This window comes from Myotis yumanensis, unplaced genomic scaffold (assembly GCF_028538775.1).
Source record: "Myotis yumanensis isolate MYYU_CA2020_CCGP unplaced genomic scaffold, mMyoYum1.0.hap1 SCAF_1, whole genome shotgun sequence".
NCBI classification, from domain to species: domain Eukaryota; kingdom Metazoa; phylum Chordata; class Mammalia; order Chiroptera; family Vespertilionidae; genus Myotis; species Myotis yumanensis.
In genome coordinates this window covers 5416610-5425283 of record NW_027223752.1, presented here as the reverse complement: position 1 = coordinate 5425283, position 8674 = coordinate 5416610, and positions in this window count along the sequence as shown.

Genomic DNA, 8674 nt, shown 5'->3' with positions numbered 1-8674 from the left:
GTGAAAAAAATTCTTTACTCAGGCTCCCAATCCCTCTCCTGGGTCCATCTCTGGCCTTCCTTGTAAAATCCAGTGTTAGCAAGAACCCTGCTAAGTCACTTTAGACAGAACCACCCATCCTCAATATCTGATCACCCTGGATAGCTCATTGGGTTCCTCTGCCTTCATCACCCCCCCAGACAATGTAAGAGCACCCTGGGCACTGGTCAGGGGCTTACATGCCAACTGTTCTACACCTGGGAAATGATGTAAAATCGGCTTCTTTAGTTTCCTGCTTAATGGTCTTCTCCAGCACTGAGGTCAGAGGAGTCGCCTTCCAGCCCCCAGACTGCTTCTCAGAGTCGGAAATTTTGCCATAGGCCTCTGCCTAGGACAGGACCTCTGAACCCCCAGGGTGCATAAACACACAGGGCTTCCAACAGGCTCCGCTGATCCTGAGTCGGGAGGCCTCTCAGCTCCACTGATCCCAGAGTGGGAGGCCTCTCGGCTCCGCTGATCCCCAGGCAGTGAGGCCTCTCTGCTCTGCGGCTTCAGGAGCCTGAGTATGCCAATTAACCGCCATCTTTAACTTCCATAATTGAAACATTGTATCTTTTGGAGCTGTTGCTTCAGGAGCTCAGAGCCCCGCAGCTGCAGGTGGGAACCTTGGTTTCCTCTATCACTGGGTCAACCAAGCATCCTGTTCTCAGCTGCCTGGCTGCCGGCCGCCATCTTGGTTGGCAGTTAATTTGCATATCACCCTGATTAGCCAATGGGAAGGGTAGCGGTCGTATGCTAATTACCATATTTCTCTTTTATTAGATAGGACTAGAGGCCTGGTGCATGAAATTCCATGCACTGGTGGGGAGGTGTCCCTCAGCCCAGCCTGCACCCTCTCCAATCTGGACACCTAGGGGGATGTCTGGCTGCCAGTTTAGGCCCGACCACAGGGATCAGGCCTAAACCATCAGTTGGACATCCCTCTCACAATCCGTGACTGCTGGCTCCCAACCACTCACCTGCCTGCCTGCCTGATTACCCCTAACCACTTCTGCCTGCCAGCCTGATCACCTCCTAACCACTCCCCTGCCAGCCTGATCAATACCTAACTGCTCCCCTGCCGGCCCAATCACCCCCAAACACCCTCCCCTGCAGACTTGGTCACCCCCAACTGCCCTCCCCTGCTGTCCTGGTTGCCCTTAACTGTCCTCCCCTGCCAGACATCTTGTGCCCACAGGGGGGTGGCCATCTTGTGTGAGGGCATTGCGGTCAATTTGCATATTATCTCTTTATTATATAGTATATGTAAATACACACCTACGCACACACATGCACACATATATGTAATAACTAGAAAAGCAACAAGCCAGAAATAAAATAAAATTGTCCATAATTCTCTTACGTTGATCGAGCTATAAACTTTCTCATGTATTTTATTTTATTCATGTATTTGATTCAGGTCTTATTTTTCAATAGCCACATATGCATAATTTTACTTTAATTCGGCTTTTCCTCTTTGGAAGTGCTATGAACATGTTAAGTGTCATTAAGTAGCCTTCTAAAACATGATTGTTAATTGCTCTTAGCATGCCATTTGCTGGCTGCTCCATAGACTGGTTAACTACTCTGTTACCAGTGAGTATTTAACGTTTCCAGAATTCTAGCAGCATAAATCATATAAGGGAGTGGCTTGTATATAGATCTTTGCCTAGATATGATTAATTTTTAAGAAAAATTCATAATTAAACTTTCTAAGTCAAAAGGAAAATTCATTTATAAGAATTTAATTTTTTTAAAAATATATTTTATTGATTTTTTACAGAGAGGAAGGGAGAGGGATAGAGAGTCAGAGAGAAACATTGATCAGCTGCCTCCTGCACACTCCCCACCTGGGTTGTGTCCCACAGGGGTTTTGTCCACAACCAAGGTATATGCCCTTGACTGGAATCGAACCTGGGACCCTTGAGTGTGCAGGCCGATGCTCTATCCACTGAGCCAAACCAGTTAGGGCAAGAATTTAATTTTTAAGTGATTTTAGAGAGAAGGGAAGGGAGAGAAAAAGAGATTCTCATATGTTCCCTGACGGGGGATTGAACCTGCAACCTTGGTGTACTGGGATGATGCTCTAACCGACTGAGCTACCCAGACAGGGAATTTATGAGATGTTAGACCTAGACCGCCAGGTTGTCATTGGGGACATCTGATCAATGCCTGGTACATGCAGCAGTGTCTGAGCGCGAATTCAGGTTCTCCCTTGAAACCTTTGCCTGGGAACTCGTTCCTAGCTGCTACGGACCAGGGAGCCCAGGTCTCTCCACACCCCCATGCCGAGCAGGCGAGTCCCAGATCTGAAGTCGGGAGGCCTGGGACCCAGTCAGAGCAGCCTCCGTTGCCACTCGCATCTCTGAGAGCCAGTTCTACCATCTGGAAATTATTATAAAGTTCCAGAAAAGGGCTCCATTGGAAAAAGAATAAAAAGCTTGCTATTCTGGTAGGACTTGTAACACATACCAATGCACAGAATGATTTCTTGCATCAAGGGGGCTAATTGTCAATGGTCAGAAAATCAAACAGGCGAAACCGACTGTGGCTGAGGGGTGATGGACGGACCGAGTCCCTGCCCCCAGGGACTCCCCATCCAAGGGGGCACAGGCTCAGGGAGTATTGGTTCAGTTCAAGGAACTGAAGGGCAAGGAGACATCTCAGAGAGTAAAAATAGGAGAAGACAGTCTCACCATGCATGTCTCAAAACGCTTTCAGTTTCCATTTTGAAGCGCAGAAAACAATAAGTGTGCAGCCACGGAAGGGAGTCTGTAACTCACATGCCTCCCGAAGTGCATGGTCCAAAGGGTCTGCAGACCTCAGGGGCGACGGGAAGACAGATGGTTGCTCTGGAGGGTCAGGAAGGATAGCAGACACCACCTACCTAGCGTGCTGGGGCCCATGGCCACCAGCAAATGCCTATCTCCAGGGGCCACGTGGTCGGGGAGGTGTTATCATCCCAGAGTAGAAATGACAGGACTGAGATTCAGAGTGTTGAGACGCTGTGACCCAAAGCCAGCTAACGTTCTCATGAAGACCGGGGCTGAAGGACAAGTCAAGGTCAATCTGATTGCTTTCTTAACAAGGAGGAGGGAGAGGACTCCTGAAACTGACTGCCAGGAGTCTGTGTCAACCAGGAAGTAGTTACTTCCCGGGAGAGTGAGCCCCGTGTTCGTGGACAGACAAAGGGATGAACACCATGTAGTGCATGCACATATGAGGGAACACTATTTCTCCTTAAAAGCAACTAAAATCCTCACACGTGCGCCAACATGGGTGAACTTGAGGACGCTATGCTGAGTGAAATAAGCCAGTCATCAGAGGACAAGTATTGTATGAATCTACTTAGATGGGGAACATAGAACAGACGAATTTCTAGAGACAGGAAGTAGAATGGGGGTGGCCAGGGTCTGGGGGCAGGAGGAAAGGCGGAGTTAGTGTTTAATGCAGTTTAATGTTTTGCAAGATGCTAAGAGGTCAGGAGACCAGTGGCGGGGATGACTGTGCAATCTTGTGAATGAATGTACTTTATGCCACTTAACACTTGGATTGCGGGAAACGAGTTAAGTCGGCTCGCGTGAATTGCGCGTACTCCGCGGGAGCCGTCTTAACTCCGTTCATATAGATTTGCGGTGGAGTGCGGGAAACGTGTAAACTCGGGCCGATTGTAACTGCGTATTACCAAATATTTGTTTGTTTGCCGTTCACAAAGATACCTACCTGCGTATGCGAACCGCCATCTTATATTTTGGCGGGAAATTCACCCGACACCATAGTGTTTAACATGCTTAGGATGCTAACTTTTATGTGATGTGTATTTTACCACAATTAAAAAATAATTTAAAAGGCATCTCAGACCATTAACTGTTGTTTTTTTTCTCCTAATACGTTCTCCCAAAGAAAGTATTCAAGTCCTTGACTAGGTGACATAGAACAGGAAAGGCAAATAAAAAGAGGGCCCCCAAAAATTGTTTTCAAAAGGTTACCAGCTAAAATGATTAGACAATGGCTTGTGAGAGAGTCCAGAGACGCCCCAGGGACAGGTCACTAGGGTGGGTGTGGCCCGGAGAGAGGGGCCACCCCCTCTGAAAGCCCCCGGGCTGGACACCTGCTCATGTATGTGATGTTTGTAACATGGCATCACAGATTCCACACAAGAATCCACAGAATTTGCATGGTTAGCCTTCATAAAGGATATAGAGGGCGCCATCAAGAGCCTAAGTAAATGTACCATCTGCTGAGGTCAGACAAGACCACAGTGGCAGGACCCACAGAGCCAGCAGGTTGCGCTTCTCTGGACCTGGGGTGGCCTGGGAAAGGACTGCCAGGACCTCTGAGTGCTGCCACATAGGGGCACCATGAGGCCTAGAGTAAAGGGGCTGGAGGTATAAGTGAAAATAAAGAGGGGTCCCTGTGTGCCTGGCTGTGTTGCTCAATGGTTGGGCATCAATTTATGAACCAAGAGGTCCTGGTTTGATTCCTGGTCAGGGCACCTGCCTGGGTTGCAGGCTCCATCCCCAGTATGGGGTGTGCAGGAGGCAGCCAGCTGATCCATGATTCCCTCTCATCACTGATGATTCTATCTCTCTCTCCCTCTCTCTTCCTCTCTTAAATCAATAAAATATAGTTTATTGATTAGAGACCCAGGAAGACAGAACAAAGGAGTGGGTTTGCAGCCAAAGAGAAAACAGCCCATAGAAGACCAGCCCTCAGAGCTGTGGGCCCCTCCTGGCCTGGGGCAGGACAGCGGGTGGCATTAGGGCGGGTGGGGCGGAGGTGTAGTGGGGGTTGGGGAGGGGGTGAGGAGCTCTGCTTGGTGAGGTGGGGCTGAGCAGTCGGTCTGGGTGTTGACAGCGAAATGCACTGCGCCAATCAGAAGGCCGCCTGTGCCTAGACTTCCCTTTAAAGGCAGAAAGAGAAGAAAGAAGCAGCCAAGGGCTTCCTAGTCCAATCCCAATTCAAGGTGACCTAAAGGCTGGGGGGCGTGTCTGTGAGGAGACAGCTTTGGAAATAGAGGGGAAGGGGTTCCCCCATGTGTGTTTCTGTTTCCGAAGAGAGCCATGGGTATGGGTTCGGGCCTGGGTGGCGCTGGTGTGATTGAGACCCGGTGTGATAGATAGATCACCAAGGTTGGGGGCTCCATACAAGTCAACCAGTGAATGCATAAATGAGGGGAACAACAAGTCAATCTCTCTCTCTCTCTCTCTCTCTCGACAACTCCCCCTCATTTCGCCCACAGCCTGCGACCCAGCAGTGAAATCTGGGTTTGGAAGCGCAGTCCAGCCTGGGGCCGCCCGGACTCTGCGAGAGAAATCAGATGAGTCCCCCTACCCTGCCCCTTGCCCAAGGCTGTGGGTTGAGCTGGGCTCCCATGGTGGAGCTGCTGGACTTTGGTTTCCTGTAGGACTCCCTTCCCGGCAGACCACCGGGGTCCCCTCAGACCCCTCTGTTGCTGGGCTCCGCCATGCATTATCGTTGGGGGAAGGAGGCTGGGGGTTTTAATGCTGAATGGCAATAGCATTTGTTTTTCTTAGCTAATAGCCAAGTGTCTCTAATTCAAACCAACTTAACTAATTGAACCAGAAAGAATGTTAATGGTCCCAGCTACTAGACTGTATTTAAAAACAATTGTTCTCCATCAATGAATCGCGTGACTGTTTGATTGCATTAGAGATATATTTGCTACCAAGCAGCTGGTACCCAAACGACCGCCTTTGATGGAGATCCCACCCCTTGACTGGATCATGCACATGCTGGGATCTGCACGTTTCCAGCCACAAGTGACGGTGTGGCAAATGCTTGTGGAACAGGGATGGGCTGCCCACCCTGCTGCTGGGAGCAGTCCCCGAGGCTGAGAGAGCCAGAAGTCTTAGGGACCTGCGCCCTTGCTCTCCAGAAAACATCGCATCTTCTGGGGGCTTTGCAAAGGGCAGGAATGTCAAAACCCATTCTTTATTTTTTTAAATATATATATTTGTATTGATTTCAGAGAGAAAGGGGGGAGGGAGAGATAGAAACATAAATGATCGAAGAGAATCATTGATCGGCTGCCTCCTGCACACCCCCTATGGGGATCGAGCCTGCAACCCGGCATGTGCCCTGCCCAGGAATGGAACCTTGACCTTCTGGTTCATAGGTCAATGCTCAACCACTGAACCACGCCAACCAGGCTACAGCCCATTCTGAAATGGGATATGCCAAGGTCACTTGGGATGAATGCTCTGTATTCTTCGAGCTTCTGATCCATCCAGGCATTTGTTCTGCCAACACTTCCGGGCCTGCTCTGAGAAGAGGAGATATGGGCTGAGGGCTCTCCAGTTGCAGGTCTACTCCAAATGCGTCTCCCAGCTTATCCTTCTAGGCTACTCCAGGCTACGGAGCATGAGCTCTTCACATCCCCCTCCTCAGGTGAGGAAAGTGAGGCCCATTACGCCGTCTACGTGCAATCTAAGCAATGCTTTCATTCTGCGTTGGTGTTTCCCATGTGTCTCTCCCCCTACACCAGTCCTGTCTGTGGCTGCGGCTCTGCCTGTTTGTGGGCCCTGGAGCCCTGCCTGTCACAGGACCAGCAGCAAAGGTGGTGGCCCTGGGACACCCACCCTGCAGCTAGCCCACCTGGATTCAAACCCCAGCCCCATCGCTCCAAACAGCCAGAGCCACGTGACCTTGGACCAGCTGCTTAACCACTTTATGTTTTAATTTCTTCAGCCAGAGAACAGAGATGACAAGCACACACCTCATGATCGTTGCCCAGGGTGCTTGGAACAAAGTAGACACTCAGCAAACTGTTGTATCATGCCTGCATCACTGCTCCATGAATATTTGTTGAAAGAATAAAGAAACTTATCTCTGGTCAGGGCCAGTGTTCATTCTAGGTAACATTTGGAAGTATCTAGAATGCTCTGCCCAGCCAGCATGGCTCAGTGGTTGAATGTTGGCCTATGAACCAGGAGGTCACAGTTCAATTCCCAGTCAGGACTCATGCCTGGGTTACAGGCTCCACCCCCCGTAGCGGACATGCAGGAGGCACGTGATCAATGATTCTCTCTCATCATCAATGTTTCTATCTCTCCCTCTTCCTTCCTTTCTGAAATCAATGAAAAACACACACACACATATTTTAGAATCCTCAACAACTGGTAACTATTCAAAATGATATATTTCATCCCCACGATGTAAGAGTTTGTGGTTATTAAGTATCATACCGTATGGGACTATGAGCAGACAAAGAACATACTCAGGATAGCAGATTATGGTAGGATGCATTCTATTTAATTCCAGTTTTACAGTAAAGATTTTTAAAAAGTTGTACTTGGTCAGTAGCTGGAGCAGCACCAAACGTATAATGGTGATTGTTTCTGGTGGAACTCATAACATGTTTTGTTTTATAGATTACATTTCAATCTTGGTTTTTATAAAGCCTTCCCATAAGTATATATTTTCTCTTAAATGTCAAAGAGAAGAGAAACAATAAACATTGTCTAAAGCACAGGAACATGAAAAGGTATAAACAAACTGGGAAGTCATGCGTGTCCTGTAAAGACAAGATAATAATACCTGCAACCTATAAAGAGGTCTCATCAGTGAAGAAAAAGTCATTCTGACACACAGCCAGGCAAGAAAGCAAGCAGGCGCACAGCTCACACAAACCTGCACAACCAAAAAGGTGTTCGAACAAGTAACTAGTAAACACGTGAAAATATTTATCTCCACTAATAATCCAACCGAGGCAATTTGAACAAAGTTAACGTCCTATTTCTAGTGATGAAATAGTCAGTTTTGAATGATATTAATCAGGGTGGCTGAGGATGGTGACTCAGCCCTCACACTGAGGGGCCAGCATCTATCTAAACGAGTCCGTTCTTTTTATAGAAAGCAATTTGTAATCACCGTGACACAGGATGCCGTCGAGGCCCAAAGTTGTCCTGATAATTTCACCTCTAGAAATGTTCCCTGAGGAGAGAGTAGTTAGATATGCTTCAAGGATGCTTACTTCCGCTTCATTCTCCATAGCTCCTTCCTAATATGGGAACAATAAGCCCTGGCCAGGTGGCTCAGTTGGCAGGAGTGTGGTCCCTAAGGTTGCAAGTTCCATAACCATTCAGGGCACATACGAGTCAACCAATAAATGAGTGTAACAACAAGTCAATGTTTCTCTCTCCCTCTTCTCTGTCTCTCTCTCCCTCCCTCTCTCTTCCTTCCTCTCTCTCTCTTAAATTAATAAATAAATAAAAATTTAAAAATGGGAATAATGTAGATGATCAACAAAAGGGAAATGGGGAAAAGCATTGTGATAGAGATGCAGACATAGAATAGCTGATATATAGATATCAAAATTATGCTGATATATAGATATCAAAATCAAGAAGTATTTAAAGATACAGAAACATGCTTTTATTATCAGGTAGGAGAGGCGCGATACCGAAACTCTCAAATGTGCTCTACGTTAGTGACCTGTCAGTGCCCAGGCATTCAAAGGCGGTGGGCAGGACTGGTTGCTGATATGAACAGAAGCTTTATTCTTGTGTTTTTGACTGGATGATACAAAAGAAGTAAAGGAGTATTAAAGAGACAGTCAAGAAAAAGGAGGAGGAGGAGGAATGAAGGAAGAGGAGGTGGAGGGAGGGATGAGGGGGGGAGGTGAAAGAGGAGG